Genomic DNA, 19,185 nt, shown 5'->3' on the forward strand with positions numbered 1-19,185 from the left:
CCCCGCCCCCTTCAGCTCCCCTAGCACTTAGCAAGCACATTCACAGAGCCCTAAGCAAGCAGCGTTCTGGTGAGCTGATAATGTGCAGCCTCTGCCCTTGTCCCACCAGACCGGACAAGGAGCACATCCAATTCACCACTGCATGCAAAGCTTGATGCCGTTGTTTGAGCTGAGTAAATCTGTGTTGAATAAATGAGTTGATTTGGCATTGGCAGGACAAATCGGGCTGATAGCGCTTTCTCTTTCGACAGCATTTCTCATTTCCATTTCAGTTATGTTGGATAGTCAGTGTTTGTAAGTAGTCTTCCTCCAGCCTAAAGCACCATACCTCTTTTAGATGGTAACATTTCTTATTATGGCATCTTAGATGGTGTTCTAAGACTTTAAATGGAGTGCCATTTCTTAAAGGTGTCCCAACTGTCTTATACAATCATCACTAGTTTAGCATGACACCCTCTTCAATATTACCAGGTGCCCTGCTTTATGCACAGACTCTGTTTTGTTTTGTTTTTAACAGTTTTGTTGAGGTATAATTGACATGCAATAATCTGCACATATATAAAGCATACAATTTAATAAATTTTGACATGTATATACATATAAAACTGTGAGACTATCATCACAATCAAGCTAGTGAACAAATCACTCACCCCCAAAATTTTCTTGTTCCCTTTATAATCTCTCCCTAACCCCTTTCCCCATCATTAGGCAATGACTGATCTGCTTCCTGTCACTATAATTATTATGCATTTTCTTGAGTTTATATAAATGAAATCACAAAAGATATATTCCTTTGTCTTACATCATTCAGCATAATTATTTTGGGGTTCATTTGTATAATTGTGTAAGTCCATAGTTAATTCATTTTATTGCTGGGTAGTATTGTATTTTATAGATATACCACAATTTGTTTAGCCATTCGTTTGTTGATTGAGATTTGGTTTGTTTCTAGTTTGGGGGTATTATGAATAAAGCTGCTGTGAACATACATATATATGCTTATATTTATTTTGGATAAGCACCTAGGAATGGAATTTCTGGATCATATGGTAGGTGTTATGGGTTGAATTATGTCTCCTGAAAAAGATATGTTGATGTTCTAACCCCCTGTACCTCAGAATGTGACCTTACTTGGAGATAGAGTCTTTATACAGGTAATCGAGTTAAAATGAAGTCATTAGAGGCGGGCCTTCATCTAATATAACTGTTGTCCTTATAAAAATGGGAAAATTTGGGCATAGAGATATGCACAAAGGAAGGATGCCATATAAAGATGAAGGCAAAGGTAGGGGTGATGCTTCTACAAGCCAAGGAATGCCAAAGACTGCCAGCAAACCACCAGAAGCTAGGAGAAAGGCATGGGACAGATTCTCCCTCACAGCCCTCAGAAGAAACCAACACTGCCACCACCTTGATCTTGAACTTCTATCCAGAATTATGAGACAATAAATTTCTGTTCTTTAAGGCACCCAATTTAAGGTACTTTGTTATGGCAACCATAACAGTCTAATACAGTATGTTTGTTTAAATGTTTAAGGAACTGCCCAATTGTGTTCCCAAGTGACTATACCATTTTATATTCCCAGCAGCAGTGTTTAAGAGTTCTAATTCTTCCATGTGCTCACCAACACTTGGTATCATCAGTTTCTAAGTTTAGCCATTCTAATAGGTATATAGTGATATTTAATTGGGGTTTTAATTTGCATTTCCCTAATAACTAATGATGTTGAGAATTTTTTTCATGAGCTTATTGCTATCTGTATATCTTCTTTGATAAAATATTTGTTCAAATCCGTTACCAATTGTAGTTGGGCTGTTTTCATACCATTGCCTTTGAGAGCTCTTTTTATTTTCTACATGCAAATCCTTTAGCAGATATGTGATTCCAAAATATTTTCTCTTTGTTTCTTATCTTTTCATAGCATTTGAAGAACAGAGGTTTTTGATTTTGATTACATCAAAGTTATCAATTCGTTCATTTTTAGGTCCTGCCTTTAGTGCCTTAACTAAAAATATTTGCCTAAACCAAGGTCACAAACACTTTCGCCTAAATTTTATTCCAGATGTTTTCTAGAACCTAGAAGTTGAATTTTTAGGTTACATTTGAGTATGAATTCATTTTGAATTAATTTTTATCTGTGGTGTGAGGTATAAATTGAGTTTCCTTCTCATTTCTTCTTTTTGCTTATTGATAGCTAATTGTTCCATTGCCATTTGTTGAAAAAATTACTTTTATTCAGTTGAATTGTCTTTGGACCTTTGTCAAAAATCAGTAGACCATATATACATGGGTCTATTTCTTTACTCTCTGCTGTGTTCCACTGGTTTGTCTATCCCTATGCAAATACATCACTTGATTACTATAGCTCAGTGGCTTTGAATTTGGGGTGATTTTGTTCCCCAGAGGCATTTGGCAATGTCTGGAAACACTGTTGCTTGTCATAACAGGGGTGGGATACTGCTTGTATATAATTGGTAGAAGTCAGGAATATTGCTCAACATACACAGGATAGCCCCCCCTACAACAAAAAAATTATTCAACCCAAGTTGTTTGGGCTACTTTAGGTCTTTGCTTCTGCATATAAATTATGGAATCAGCTTATTAGTTTCCCTAAAAGTCCTGCTGAGGTTTTGTTTGAGATTGAGTTAAATCTATATGTAGCAAATGGCAAAGAATCGATACCTTAATAATATTGAGTGTTTCCATTCATAAACACTGTGTATCTCTCCATTCATTAGGTCTTCTAAATTTCTCTTAGCAAGGTTTTGTAGCTTTTCAGTGTATAAGTCTTGCATATCTTTTATCAAATTTATCCCTAAGTAGTTAGCATTCTTTTGCTGCTATTGTAAATGGTATTGTTTTTTAATGAGTAAAGTTTTAAAGAAGAGACATCTATATTTTCCATGAGCTTGGAAGGCTAATTAGCACATAACCTGCTCTACTGGGTCTTGTAATTTCAGGCCTCAGTATAACTATTAGGATTCATGGGATTCCAAGTGGTAGTGACCCAAGTTCCTTCAGATTAAGAGAAAGATGATACCTCACTGAACAAAAGGCAGAGCTGCAGATCAGAACCTGGAGCTCAGGACATGATGGCATTTAGATTCACTCTCCCTTAGCTTCTCAACTTTTCTCCAAGTCTTCTCAAACTTTCTCCAAGCTTCATTTCCTCATGATCTTCTATGTTGAGGGATATGGCACTTTGCAGCTCCAGGGCCATATCCTGGCAGCCTCATGAATAGAGAGGAAAAGAGATTTTTGTTGGCCAGCCCCTTTATATGATTCCTGGAAAGTGCCCTGATATTGGCTAGGGTCACATATCTAACCCTGGACCACAGACTGGCCAAGGCATTGCAGTATAATGATAGGCATCATCAGGATGATATTCCATCAGAGTTTTAGGGTCCCTCGCTAGAACAAGGTGGTGTGAGGGGAACTGGAATGGAAGTCCTGGGCAAAGACAGCATCCACCACGACCAGAAACATAATCTCCCCAGATCTAAGTATGCTCAAGAATTCAAAAGAAAAGCCCTATCATGTGTCATTAATTCATTAACAGATGTTCATGTTGACGTTTTTAATGTTTCTATGTGCATCGTTTTTGCCTTCATGGATTGAGGGCCTGTTTGGGAAGTGCATCTTCATTTCCATGTCTTTTCTTCCCTTCCTTCATCCAGATAGTCCACATTGTATTGAACCCCTCTGGTTTCCAAACTCAGAATAGCTAAAATTTAGTTAGGAGGATCATATCCAAAGAGGATAAAGATGAGTTAACGCAAGAAAGCAGCCATTAGAATAGGGAGAAGTTGTGAGAGGGTCGTCTTTTGGTGTATCATCACTACTAACCCTGAAAAGTATATTTAACTTCTCTAAGCCTCAGGTTTCCCTTCTTCCTGTCATTTGGGAATTTTTTCTCTGGATGACATTGCCTTTTTATGTTTCAAGTTAAAAACAGAACTAAATTTTGGTGCTGGCATTAGATGCCAGCTCTCCCTTTTCTCCCTTCCCCAGTGCCATCGAATTAACTTTAGGTTAGAAAAATCTCTAGGGATGGATCAAGGAGGTGTTTTCTGACAAGCCCAGCTTTTGCAGCCTTGAGCAAGCCTGGGAGAGCTAGGGTGTGGGAGTTTTGCTTCTATTCCTTGTGGGAATAACTATTTCTATATTTACATAAGGGATTCAGGCTGCCATTCTGTGTGTCCTCAGCTGAAGAATTGTTCCTAGAATGCTGATTAAGGTGAATAAAAAATTCTCTTTTAGAGAAGAAAGAACAAGTATCTGTCATCTATATTCTCCTTCCATCTTTTACTACTCTCATACCCTCTCCAGGTCCTAATAGCAAAGGTGAAAAAGAAGAAGAAAATTAGAGAACAATCATCATCGCTATATATGAAGGACGTAGCATGTGCCAGATCTAACCTGAGGATTTCACCTTGTTGCTTCATTTAATCCTCACAATAAATATATGATGTGATATCATCTCCATTTTCCCGGTGAGGAAGGCTAAGGTTTAAAGAGATTACATAACTTGTCTTGGTTACGTAAGTAGTTATTACTGGAGCTAGCGTTTGAACCTAGATCTGGCTCACCTCTTAACCTCTATGACATCCTGCATCTCATTGTATCTCAGTGAAGGAAGGGCTTTTAGAGATCCTGAACATTACCCTAATCATGGAGAGAAGAACAGACAATTAAATGGTCTGGTTTGCCTTTAGTTGAATAAGTTAATTCTAATGGTGAGAAAATTGAAGCAAAAAAAAAAAAAAATCCCTAGATAATATGTGAAAAAGTGAGGATTCCTGGGCTTCACTCCCTGGAGATTTAGATTCTGAAGGTCCTGGGGCAGGGAGAGGAGTTAGATACAGAGAAATGTGGACATGTGTTTACTCTTTAATGCTCCTGATGCAGATACAGGTGATCACTGGATTATACCTTCAGGAAAGCTGGATTGGCTTGTCCCAGTTATGTGGTCATTGTTCTGAATTCATTCTCTGTTGGGCCAAATTTGCATTCATTTTGCCTTAAAAGACTGTGTGTGTGTGTATGTGTGTGTGTGTGTGTGTGTGTGTGTGTGTGTGTGCCTAAGGAGAAGGGATGGAAAAAGAAGGAAAACCATGGAAAGATGATTAGGTCATCAGGAGAAAGGAATGTCTTACTGGGGTAGACTGAGGAATCAGCCATAGATTTCTTCTTTTAGCCCAAGAGCTGTATTCACCATGCAGCTTAGGTGTGCATGGCTTCTTGCTTCAGTGAGTCTCAAAGGTGCTGCCCAGCTCTGGTCAGTTCTGGGCCATAGACTGCAATTCAACCTTACCCAGCCCTCTTAAAAATATTGCTTTTGACCCCTGAGGAGATGAAATAACGGAGCCACGCAAAGTCATTACCGCTCTAGCCAAAAAGTGGCACAAGACGCCTTTCTAATGGGACATCAGGAGTCCTGCCCTGCAGTGTGAAGCACAGGAAGCTTTCATGCTTCTCTGTCTCTCCTGCAGAAACCATTGGAGCTGCCTCACCTCCCTTCTTCCATTCTTCATAGAGAACCGAAGTGCTCTTCTTATAAATGTGGAACAAATAAAACCTCTCTGTGTTAGAGTTGTCATCTAGAATGTAAGCTCCAAGAAGATGGGGATTTGGTGGGGCTTTTTTGTGCTGATGTATTCTCGGTGCCTAGAATGGTACCTGACCCAGGGTAGATGTTCAATCAACTACTGACTGATTGACAGAATAAACGTATGAATAAAACTCTTCAATGGCTTCTGTCACAGGTAGAGTAAAATCCACCTTCCTTAAGATGGCTTTTAAGGCCCTTCCTACCCTTCATCTTAAGCTTGCTCTCCCTTTCTTGCCATGGTCCAGACTTCTCTCATTTCTTTGAGTCCATCAACAGCCTTCCTGCCTCTGGGCTTCTCTGCTGCTGTTCCTTCTGTCTGGAATTCCCTGCTCTTCACCCTTACCTGAAAGGCACCTTCTCTTCCTTCAAGTCTCAGGTTGATTATCATTTCCTTGGAGAGGTGTTCCTTGCCTTCTCCCTTCCATCTAAATTAGGTTCTCCTATTTTCCTTCAGAGCATTTTTTCTTCTTCTTGTTTGGCCCTGAACACAACTTGTCCTTGTTTGACTCTTCACTAGGTCATTGTCCATCTCTCCTACTGGACAACAGGCTCTCTTAGGGAAAGACCGTGTCTGTTTATCTCTCTTCTGTATACTCAGGGCCTGGCAGAGGGTCAGGCACAGAGAAGACCCTGAATAAATAAATATTTATTGAGTGAACAGACACATTTTAGCTGCAGAAAACTTCAACTAAAATAATTGAAGTCTCAGCTAGGAATACTGGCGTCCTGCTTTCGTGAGAATGAAGCCAAACCCTGGCTAACCCAGATTTGCTAAAGGGAAAAGGGCGAGGCTGTCATTGTGTGAGGATGTCAGAAATGATGGAGTTGGTGCAGACATGACAACTGACCAGTCCTGCTGGTAATTAGTAGCCTCAGGCTAACTTGTAGCAAGAGTGGGCAGGAAGCAACACGTAACCACCCAATTAAAAGGCAGTGCGAGTTTAAATTTAGAAGCCATCTGTGGCCATGCCATGGAAACCATGCTGAGGAGGACAGTCGGGTGTATAGCTCTTGCTCCAAGGGCTGTTCGTGCATGACAGAGAGATAATTAAAGACACTGTGAATCTGCACATTTTGAAATTATGCCCAGTGGCTCTCTTGTCCTGAGCAGATGAGAACACCATGAATTAGGGTCTGGGCCACTGCATAGGAGATTCCAGGTCAGAAAGTATTTAAACTCCTCCTGTTTGAAAGGGAGAAATATATTTTTTATTGATACCATCAGGTAAGATGCATGGAATGCATTCCTACTCTGAGCTGGGAATTGGGAGATCTCTGTTCATGAACCCCCTCATCCACTGAAAGTCTTCGTGACCTTGGGCAAGACCCTCGGCCTCTTTGGGAATCACTTTTATACATTGAGAAAGTTAGTATTCTTTTGATTAGAAATGACGAAGAATTTTGACTGTTTTTTAGGTGAAAAGGGTCTTAATTGGCTCCTATAACTAAGTATTGATGGCAGAATGTGCTTTCAGCCTAGTTGGACGCAGGAGCGTGAACAGTTGACCAGGACACGATTTCTCCTTCCGGTCTCTTAGCCCATTTTCTCTCTTGCCTCTGTTCTCATACCAGCTTTCCCCTGGTGCTGAGATGGCTGTAGCAGCTCTGGCCTGCACATTTTCAGCTAGTCTCTTCTCCATGAATTCTACACACATCTTGAAATTCACTCTTTTTGGACCAATGGTCACGGTGGCTGATCTCTACTCATGTCAGCAGGAAAATCCACTACCCCTCCCTAGAAGACGCTGAAGTCCCTTGGATTTTGGCCCCTGGTTTTTCACAGCTGTAACAGCATGCCCCAGGAGGTCAGCTGCCCCTAGTATACTTGAAACTCTTTAGTCAAGATCCAGAGATAAGGGGGTCCACAGTCAAATAGGGTATATCCAAATGGGGCTCATTGCATTTCTTCTCAGGAGTCACTGAGTTCTGACAGCAGGTGTTCTTGCTGATTTCCACCATGTTACACGTGATGGATGAAATTCACATGGCAACGTGGTAGAGTGGTTCAGAGGGCACACTCTGGTGTTGGGCAGACCTGGGTTCAACTTTTGACGGCCCCACTTAGTAGCTATAAAACCCCAGACAAATTGCTTAACATCTCCCAGCTCTGTTTTTCTATCTGGTAAAACAAACAAACAAAAAACACCCCACTTAACTGTGTTGCTATGAGGGTAAGATTAAGTGACATAATTTGCAAAATGTGCTTTACACACATAGCAAACACATACAGTAACAATGAAATGTTATTTATTTATGTGTGTATAAAACCTAGAGTTTTGCAAGACTCCTAGTCAGGGACTTTGCATAAGTCTGCATCTTTCTCTTGTATTCAAGAAAACCTATCAGGATGCAAAGTTACAGAGATAACCTTGAACATGCTGTCTTAAACAAAATTTTTTGTTTGTGTTAGTTAACTCATTGTGTTAGTTACAGTTTTGTGGTGGCATACCCCTAACTGGACTGTTTCATGTCAGTGTGTCATGGCAGCACCTTTATTTAATGTTTCTTCTATAGTCTGACATCATCGTCCCCACCAGACTGTAAACTGTATAGTGGACCAGGACCACGCTTTTTCATCTACCAGTGAATGTCTGGTGTCTTGCCCTGACTAATGAATTCATGATTGATCTCCAAGTATATTATTAATATTTCCCTTAGGGCAAGGACCATATAAAATATCTCATAGTTAACCTCAGGGCCCCCAATATAATGAAAGAGCTATTATTTACTGAAACAAAGTAGGCACTCACTAAATAATTGTTGTGTAATTTACATCTTTATTTCAGTCTTTCTATCAATTCTGTTTTATTCTACTAATACTTTTAGATGCTCATATACAAACGTGGGATGGCTATAGCTCCTCTCTTTGTCACATTAGTTATCAGAAGAATGCTCTCAGACCCCTAACTTCTGTACTGTCTACGAGTACCCCACCAGCAGGAGAGTGTGTATTGCCAAGGGTTTGTGGATTCTCTCAGTTACTGCTTTGAGAACTACTATGTACTCTTTCCTTGCGTTACTCCCAACAATATACAGAAGAAAATGATCTTACAGTTGTAATATTGGCTTACAGCTTTTTTTTTTTTAAAGATTTTTTTTTGGTGTGGACCATTTTTAAAGTCTCTATTGAATTTGTTACAATATTGCTTCCATTTTATGTTTTAGTTTTTTGGTCATGAGGCATGTGGGATCTTAGCTGCCCAATCAGGGATCGATCCCGCACCCCCTGCATTGGAAGGTGAAGTCTTAACCACTGGACTGCCAGAGAAGTCCCTGGCTTATAGCTTTAAAACCTCTTTCACATGCACTTTATCTTTTCTCAAGGTTTTTTGCCTTGGTATATGAGAGATGCTTTTGCTTTGGTAAGTCTAATGTCTGATTAGATTATGTCATTTACCATCTAGCAAGAAACAGTCCAGTTAATAATACCTATTTCATTTTCTAAGCAAGTCATGAAGTAATTGTGAGAGCTAAAGACATTTATAAGTAGCTTGGATGGACATTCGTCTCCTTTTCCTAAAAGTCTGAAAATTTCCTGTTTGTTTCTAGGGGACTTTGCTACTGGATGTGCTGCTTGCATCTTCTCTAACTCTCCCTTCCACAAAGTGAAATGAAATCTCTCTCTCTAGCAAATTTTATATACTAAAAATGCATGGCTTTTGTAGTCAGAAGAATCCCCACGAGCAAACAAACATATTTGCTGATGCTTGCATGGGTGGGGGCATTTTGTGTCTGCCTGTCCAGCACTCTTTCCTTTGGGAAATGACCATGTTCACAGCTCCTTGCAGTTCTATCAAGGCTGCTGAACGTGGTCCCTGCCCCTGGACCAGGGTAGGTGTGGACAGTGGGTTGTGGACAGCCAATGGGCCAGCACTGATCACTCAGATTCTTTCTCCTGGGGATTGGAAACTTTGAGTAGCCCCTCTGCAAGAGTTCTTCAGTTGGCTGTTCTTTCAAATCTCTGAGTTACCGCAGATCCTCTGGTTAAATTCCACTTCCTCCCTTAAGTTGAGTCAGGGTTAATTCCTATTTATGGCACACAAAGAACTCTAACGGATACAATTGTTGCTCTGAAATCTACGCTGAAGTATGATGCCCCCTAGTCATTCCCTACTTCTCCAGAAGCTTCTATTTTGATTCTAATATATTTCTAAATGGAAATTTTTTTGGTGGCAAGAGAGAAGACATTTCTGATTAGCGTTGTTATTGAGGCACTTCATGTTGAATCACAATATTCAGCTGACTCTAGTCTAGACTGATCCTGGGAGCAACTAGGACTTGTGACCAATAATTGACTAGTGAGTGTCAGAGATGACCAATCTCTTGATCTCTGTCTTCTGAGGTCATGTCTGTAGTTACATCACTGCTGAGACTGTATCTGTGGTCTTTTTATTTATTTATTTTTAAATTGAAAAGAAAATGGGTCCCCCCACCCCACCCCACCCCCAGGATGATGAGAAGTCAGGCAAACTTGAGACAGAGTTATGGTCCATGTGATGTTCTGAAATTCCTCTAGTCTTAGATGCTATGAATGACTCCAGGTAACAAGGCTCAGTTACGAAAATCACCCAGCAGGATACAATGTTTGAGGAACTACGAGAGAAAAAGTGTTTTCTAAATATAGATGATGTGTTGGTAGAAGCCAGTAGTGGAGCCTCTTGCCTCCTGACTTCTTGGCTGGGGTTCCCCACCATCCCAGATTGCCTCTCTAAACAGGCTCAAGACCTCTCTATATCTGACTCTAAGCTGGGCTCTGAGTTTAGCAACTTTTAATGGAATTGATGGAAAGGAACACCAGTTAAATCAGATTTTTGGCTGTGCTGGCATGCCAGCCTGCCATATTTTCATAGGCACCCAAATTACAAGTTTATTTATGTCCTCAATTTGCTATAAATGAAATTAACAACAGGCCATTTGGGGACCTGGAGAACCGCAGATGCCAGTAGAAGCAGTCACATCTTTCACATTTTATGCTTATTTGAGTCACTGAGTGTGGGGACTAATAAAGAAGAAACCGTAGGTTGATTTTCTGCCATTATCATTATCATTTTTGTTAATATAATTGCTATTAATCAGAGCTTGAGAGATTTCAAACATAAAAAATAATCTGAAATATAATCATACTCTGTAGCGCAATGCCCTTCCCGTCCCCCCTACTCCTTCTCTAAGGAACAGATTTGGAAACCCAACCTCACTTCTGAATAAGAATAAATTATAAAACTGTAGAAGGAAATACTATTCCTTTTGGCATTGATGGCTTTGGGGTCTTCTCTTCCCACTGGGTAAACCAAGTTCAAATAAGAGACCGTGTCTCTAGTCACAAGATACTTAAGTTGGGAGTAGTTATAGCAAATGGTGGGGGAGGGTGGAATTTATAACAGACCCAAATGATTGAGATGTTTTCCTTTACAATATTGTTGACAATAGTCCTGGAACTTTTTTTTTTTTTTAATTTTTGCTTTCATTGCTGGAAACTGGATTGAAACTCCTCTTTGAAGCTTGTTAGAGTTATAAGAAGGCCTGATCCCAAAAGTGGGAGCCTGACTTTGCTCATTAACGTCTTCTTTTACCCTAGGCAAGTCACCCTTCCTCTCAGGCCCTGGTTTTTCTTCTCAAAAATGGAGACGTAATAATCTCCAAGATACCTTTCCACCTGAGAATGCTTTGATTCTGTGAATTGCTTTTGGAACCAGTTTATAGGCACAAACTAAAAAATGTGAGCATCACTTTGGACCGGTGATATGGTGAATTTTATAGTGATAGTTTGCAGACTTTAGTGTGCTTGAACCTCATCTGAGGTGCTTGAGAAAAAAGTAGAATTCAGGGTTCTGTCTCTGGAGATTCTAATTTGGTAGATCTATGGCCAAAATCTTTCCTTAAACAGACCCTTTGGGGGGGGGTCTCTTTTGTGTGTGCACATGCACATGTTTCAAATGAGGGGGAGCAGGGTGAGAATATGATACTTGTAAGGGTAAACATAATTTGAAAAAAAATTCCCTTTACCATAATTCTTTTTTCCTTGGTTTTTTTGTTTTTGTTTTTGTTTTTGTTTTTTTTGAGTAAACTCGACTACCTGATCTTCAGGAAAAGACATGGGAACTACATTAAGCAGACGTTCCTTGATCTGTGTAGGCTCAGACGAGGCAGAGCAATTGCTGGCACAATAAAGGAGAGAAATGCCAAATGTTGCCAAAAGGTCCTGAGCCTCCGAAGAGGACAGATTAGAGTCAGAAGACTTAACTTTCATTTCTAGCACTGCTATTTACTTACTGTGGCCTTGGACAAGTTGTTGGAAGCCCTCTGAAGCAATCTTCTTATTTACTAATTGGGCTAAGCTCTGTGACACACCCGGATATCCCCTGAGGGCTCAATGATTTACTCTGTCCGTTTCTGGAAGTGCTCCTAGAAAATGGCTTCAGCTTGGAGCCCTCTTTGGAGATGGCCTCAGCTGAGGAAAACTTCAGGCTTGTCTAAAACCTGCCTCCTTCTAGGGCAGCCTCCAGTAATGACTCATCGCTGTGGTGGTGTAAAGGCCCAGCCTCCTCACCCCAGTCCGTGACAATTCTCAAGAGCCAATGTGGTCCAGAGCTCTCTGTGGGACTGAGAGAGACCTTTGTGGGGACTAGTCAGTCAACTTCTACCTCTACCCATCCCGCTTCCTTTTCCTCCCTTGCACGGTGTTGATTATGAGAGGGCCCCCCAATATAGGCCTTGCATGCTAATCTCTGTCCCAGGAAACCCATTCTGGAAGAGCAATAGTAATAGTACCAGCCGTGATAATAGCAGCGACCGTGTATTGCACACTTACTATAGACCACACAAAATGCCAAGTCTTGTACAAACATTATCCTGCTTTCTCTTCAACACTGTCCTATAAGGTGTGAATTCCCATCTCATTTTACAGATGCGGAATAGCTTTATGAACTTAAAAGAAAACAAAATGTGTAAACATGCTTTGAATACAAAGTAGTATTACTTCTATTTATAAATTTCAACTGAGAAGAGTCGTTTAAGGCTCTCCAGTGGTCGTCTCCAGATGAAAGCCTTCTAACTGGTTCTCAGTGGGAGAGAATGACAGCTCTCCTTCCTTGTCATCTGTCACCTGCCCCATTCGTCCAACTCAAAGGGAACCCAAGAGGCCTATTCAGTCCTAGCCTCCCAGTGGCTCTTTAAAAATGCTCTGCAGACTGTGATATCCCTATCTTTCCTTCTATAGTGTGCCTTGCACATAGTTCTGGTGGTACTTTTTCAAATCCAGGAAATCCCTTTGCACAGGAAGAAAAACAGCACTGACTTTCTGTCTCTGTATCCCCAGGATTTAAAGTTATACATCACAACACATTTATTCACCCTCCCCATTGCACACTTTTCTGGCATCTCCCATGTCTGAGAAAATGTGCCTAGACCAAGGGATGACTAAGGAGAAGTCCTTGTTGTCAAGAGACTTAGCTTTCATACCTGTAGGTCCTGTCCCAGACTTCGGGGGCAAAGTGAATTCCAGATCCTGAGTTGGGAGCTAGTGGTTTAGGCTGCACTGAATTCCTCGTGTACTGAGCCTTCATGCCTCAGTTCCATCAATGCATCCAGGGGTAGCAACAAGTTCCCTCTCACCTATGGCCTACAGCTTGAAGCTTTTTTTTTTTTTTCCTTGTTAAGAAATTTTATTAATGAAATAAAAAGCCATTGAATAATTTTAAGCAGGATTCTAACATTTATATCTTTAACAGGTTTAGATAACTGATAAGGTCAATTTCCCGTTATTTCTTTTTCTTTTTTCTTTTGAAATTTTTTTTTTAATTTTTTAAATTTTTTTTATTTTTTTTTTAAACATCTTTATTGAAGTATAATTGCCTTACAATGGTGTGTTAGCTTCTGCTTTATAACAAAGTGAATCAGTTATACACATACAATATGTTCCCATATCTCTTCCCTCTTGCATCTCCCTCCCTCCCACCCTCCCCATCCCACCCCTCTAGGTGATCACAAAGCACAGAGCTGATCTCCCTGTGCTATGCGGCTGCTTCCCACTAGCTATCTATTTTACATTTGGTAGTGTATATATGTCCATGACACTCTCTTACCCTGTCACATCTCACCCCACCCCCTCCCCATATCCTCAAGTCCATTCTCTAGTAGGTCTGTGTCTTTATATTTGAAAAGACTAACCTACCTCTAGAGAGACAGAGAACCCCAAGCTTAAGTTAAACCTACTTCTCGACTGAGAATACCTGTCTTGGTTTTGGCTTAAACCCATATTAAGGTTTTCTACCATTTTCCACCACATTCAGTCACATTCACCCTAAGAAAGTAGGACTCTTTGTTAAAAATAATTTTGTAAAATCCTTTTCAAATAAACCGGTAGGCTCTCTGCCACTAACTGCTTATTTTTTAGAGACTCAATTGCACTCTCAACAAAAGACTCATCCCTTTCTGTCAATATTCCCTTCATTGCACACAGATAATGTTTATTGTAGCAACCTCAGGGACCATACCAGCATCAGTTTCTTTCATGGGGTTACCTGTAGCCAAGACAAATAGCAGGAGTTTAGAACATCATCTCCCAGAGCTCTGGGAGAGTCCATCTTTATCATGTTTATTGGCAAGTAGGTGTGGGAGCACTGGGGTTTCCTGCCTTCCTGCAGCCCCACGATAAAGATGCATAATCTAGGCAACATTTGCTGACTCAGCCCTGAGCTCGAGGTCAGTAAGGTCAGGTGATTCCAGCAGAGATCAGTCTGTGGTGTGTGCAGAGAAGTTACTATTTTGGGGACAAGAGAAGCCCGGGCAAGTTTGGATACTGGATTTTGCAATTATGTAAGAGATATGTAAAGCTGCGAGGATTTAAGAAAAAACCATCATAGGAATCCCTTTCACTTGAAAATTCATTTATCCATTCAACAAATATTTATTCAGCCCAGTATATGTTCCAAACACTGTTCAAGGCATAGATAGAAAGCAATGGATGCTACCTTTCTGAAGCCTGTATTTCGGTATGGGACTCAGACAAATAATACAAGAATAAAGTAATATATAGTTGTGGTGATTATTATGAAGCTAGTGGGAACGTGATCAAGAGTAATGGTGGATGTGGAATGGGGATCAGGAACCATTTAGAATGGGTTTGTACCCAAAGCTGTTCTGAGGGATGATCTTTCTGCATTGCCCTGGAAGGAGGGGAGAGGAGAGATCCGGGTGAGGAGAAGAAAATTCTCTCCAGGCAGAGTGTCCTGAATGTATGAAACCCTAAAAAGCTCCAGGAGGAGGCTAGTGTGGCTGGGGTCATGGATGAGGTTGGAGAGGAAAGTGGGGCCGGCTGCTACAGAGCATATGGCAGGCTATGGTAGGGAGTGAGTTTATTCTAGGTTGTAGAGGAGAGAGGCATACCTGATGTGGTCTATGCAGTATCTCGATTAGCATAGTAAAGGCCTATGCTTCAAGGGTAATCAACTGCAGCTTGCTTACACATGCTCTCAAAGAGGTGACACTGGTGCAAATCACGTGTACTTTGTTTTGAGTTTCCTGGAAAAAATTTTCCCATGATACCACATAATAGTTAAGAGCATGTACTTGGCAGTCAAACATCTTGGGATTGGAATCCTGACTCTAGAACTTGTTTGTTAGCTGCATAACTTGGACAAGTTAAGTCATCTCTCTGAGCCCAGGTTTCCTCATCTGTAAAACTGAGACCATCAGATTACCTTCTGTACACTGACTCACCTGATTCCTCTGGGGTTCCCTTCCATGAAGCATTAGGACAGATGAGGCAGTGTGGAGGCTGAAACATTGGTTTATGAGCTATGGCATGGCCAAGACCACTAGAAAAGACCACAGGTCTGCAGAACGTGAGAAGGTCATTCTCAGCTCCATTCTACTTATTATCTCATTCTTTTCCTGCTGCTCCATCAATCTCCTTCCAAACTCTTAAAGAGAGAGCCTCACTCGAGATGAAGTAAGTTGAGCCTCGTTCTGCCCGGTCCCTTACTCCTGTTGATTTCACTTGCACATGGTCTTTATTGTATGAGGCAGAGGTGGGCTGAGGGTGGGAGCTCATGACTAAGGAACCAAGGGTGGGGCACATGCAGTGTCCACTCTTGCCAAGACCACAGCACTGAGTGAGTAGATTCCAACTCTTGGTTCATCTCACCCTTGGGGAAAAGCATTGAAGACTCTGCTGTCTGGTCCTCTCCTCGCATCTTCTGTTTCTAAAAGATATCGTACGGATCCTTAGCACAATGCCCTTAGTTTACTGACTGGATGGATAAGATCTGTATTAACTGAACCAGATATATTTTCTTCATTCTTAAGGGAGATTGGGAAGGAGTTTTTCCTAAAAACAAAATCACATCCTTAATGTTCCCCAAAGGCTTATCGTGATCTGAGTCCTATTGCTTCTCAAGCCACATTTCTCACTATACCCCAGTCTCTCATTCCTTGCCCTACCCAAACTGAGCTACTTGTAGTTTCCCATCCCCTGGGCCTTTGCATATGCTATTTGCTTTGTAAAACTCTTTTCTGCCATCATCTCCTATTCCTATCCTTCAGTTTTTTTGCTCAGAGGCCACCTTCTTTGGGAAGCCTTTCTTACCTTCCTAAACCCGAGTTAGCTGTACCTCTCTTTGTCCTCAGGACTCCTTGGGCTTACTTCTCCTATTCCTTTCCTCACTGATTATTGAGTTGCCTGTTGAAATATTTACTTGCCTCTTCTACCTTCATCTGTAAGCTCCACAAGTACAGGGACTTTAGCAGGTAACTGACATAGTCACCAGTGCATTTCCACCTACCAGACATACCTGGCACACAGTAAGTCTCCAAATATCTGTGGAATGAATAAATGAACTCAACTACACACACACACACACACACACACACGAAAAGAAGCAGCATCTTTAGTGTTCAACAACATACCACCGTGTCCTCCTTAACAGGAAGAAGCTGGAACCACTGCCACAAAATCTCTGAGTGTATACAAAATGGACCCACATCATTTGTGAAACTGGAATTATCTGATGAGGGATCAAAGATTTGGCCATAGAATTCAAGCAATAATAAATCTATATTCCTTCAAGGCTTAAGGTAGGATATTTGTTAGGTACCTTTCAGTTAGAGGAGGCAAGATTGGATTTTTGTGGTCTCCTCTGGAAGAACCCTCATTGTAAACTCCTGGGGGCTAGGTTTATTTACGTCAGAAATATGTAACACTGTGATGACCTCCCATGGTTCTAGAAAGGCTGAACGCTATAGACAGGTGTTTGATCTACTAATCCATCTCCTTTGGTTTACTATTGATTGAGTTTGGGACATGGAGGAGAAATTACTGCCCTTCTGCAGAAAAAAATTTTTTTAAGTTCTGGAAGGTATCACTGCCTCTTCCCAGTCAAACTGTCAGGACAGTGGTCACACTGCCCTTAATGCATCTTCTTCCTTATTGTGTGTGTGAAGGGAGAGCGAGAAGCCAGGGTCTGACTCCAGAAACCCAGAGAAAAGGAGTCTGAAATGAATAAGGGGTTACTATGGACAGCAATGGCTCTTTAGAATCTTTACAACGTGTTTCTCAGGGAGAGCTATTATTTACTTTAGAAATAACAGAAGGAAATAAATTTTTTTCGCTTGTGAGTTCTGTAGCATCCTACTGGGTTCCAGGATTGACGTGTGGGAATCAGAATGAACAATTTATTGTATTTAAAAGGCACAAAGTTGATTTTAAGTGAAAACAGCTATATTATTACAATGACCAAGACCCACTTTCCAGGCAGTTTGGGCCTTAATGTCCCAAGGTTACTTAAAAGAAGTTAGAGACCAGCAAAGACTTGAGCTATTTTATTATTGAGTAAAATGATGTTCACCATGCCAGGGAACTGGGCAATATTCAGTTACAAGACTGACTCAGGGAGAGACACTTAAATACAAATTTATTTTTTAAGTCATGATTTTATTTTATTTTCACCAATCTCCTTCAAGACCACTCCTCCTATCTCCATGGGAACCCATATAATAAACAAAGCAGGTGGAGAGGTTTCCGATGCTATCCACTTGGAGTCTTGTCTTTCCTTGTTTTTGGATGTTACCAATGGGCCAGGAGCCCCACTTTTATCTTCCTCTCTTTGAAGCTCTTTCTCAGGGGACACTAGAATTGTAACCTTAATTCACTATTATTTCTCAACAGAATCATAGCAACTTTGAAGTAAAAGAAAAGATCATCTGACTCACTCCCTCTAATATATGGAATTTGAGCCCCAGAGAGTGTGAAAATAACTTCCCTAAATACTTCTTCCATTAGATGTATGCTATGGTCTGGTTCATGAAAATACATGACGTTTAATTGAAAATTTTCTAGTATTGGGGTGGTAGAAATTTTCCTCTACCCTTGTAGGTTCTTCTGGCTGGTTTATGAACGAAATTGACATGAGACGATTAACAGGAGAAAATCAAACAAAAGTTTAATAACATGTACACATGGGAGAGACTGAGGAAAACTGAATAACTCACCAAAATGGCTGGACCCCTCACCTTCAATACCATCTTCAGCTAAAGACAAAAGAGGATGTTGGGGGGTAGTGGTTTGGGACTTCAAAGGGAGGAAGGCAATCTGCATGGAGATGGAAAAGCAAATGTTTGGTAAATAAATGTTTGCTGGGCCGTGCAGAAGCGGTGGGACACAGAGTAGACTCTGCTCTCTAGGCTGTGCTGAGCTTCTCCCTGCACACCTAGTCATGTTCTTTGCAGATATCTCTGACGATAGCTCTATTCCAGGAACAGGCCCTTAATCCAAATTCTTTAGGCAGCTGAGAGAGAGGTAAAAAGAAAAAATTCCTGAGTCTTCTGGTTCTTAGAAATGATCAGCATAAATTAATCCTCGTGCCAATGAGACATCTTTTGGGGTGGAAAATTTTTGTTCCCCTACACTATCTTCTGGGAATTATCTGGGACTCTAATTTTATTTCAGTGTAAATTTTTTTTTTTAACAAGAGAAAGCAAGCAAGCACAAATGAGCTACTCATTGTCTTGGTTAATGAGTGTCCTCTTTCAAAGTCAAGATGCTTATGTACATGGTGTTTATGCTTCTCTTTCAGTTTATTTGCCAGATCTCTTTTGACATCTACTTTTAAGAATATTCTGAGGGCTTCCCTGGTGGTGCAGTGGTTAAGAACCCGCCTGCCAATGCAGGGCACAAGGGTTTGAGCCCTGGTCTGGTAAGATCCCACCTGCGGCGGAGCAGCTAAGCCCGTGCGCCACAACTACTGAGTCTATGCTCTAGAGCCCGAGAGCCACATCTACTGAAGCTCACAATTTTAGGCACTGTTTGGCAAACTACCCTGACTCAGGCAGAATCGAATTTCCCCTCTATCCACAAATGCTGTAACAGCAAGTAGGGAGAGATGTCTCTAAGAATACCGAGATTTGATTTGAAACCCATCGTCATTAATAGAAATTGTGTTATATATTGTGATTAGATTCCTGGGCAAGGTCACAAAAGCTTATTTAACTTATGCTTTTGGTTTCTGTTAGTGTTCTTTCTGTATATATAAAAAAAAGTCAAACTTGCTTTTTAAAAAAGAAAGTTTTTAGCTTGTGT

The sequence above is a fragment of the Balaenoptera musculus genome, chromosome 3 (genome assembly GCF_009873245.2).
Source record: "Balaenoptera musculus isolate JJ_BM4_2016_0621 chromosome 3, mBalMus1.pri.v3, whole genome shotgun sequence".
NCBI classification, from domain to species: domain Eukaryota; kingdom Metazoa; phylum Chordata; class Mammalia; order Artiodactyla; family Balaenopteridae; genus Balaenoptera; species Balaenoptera musculus.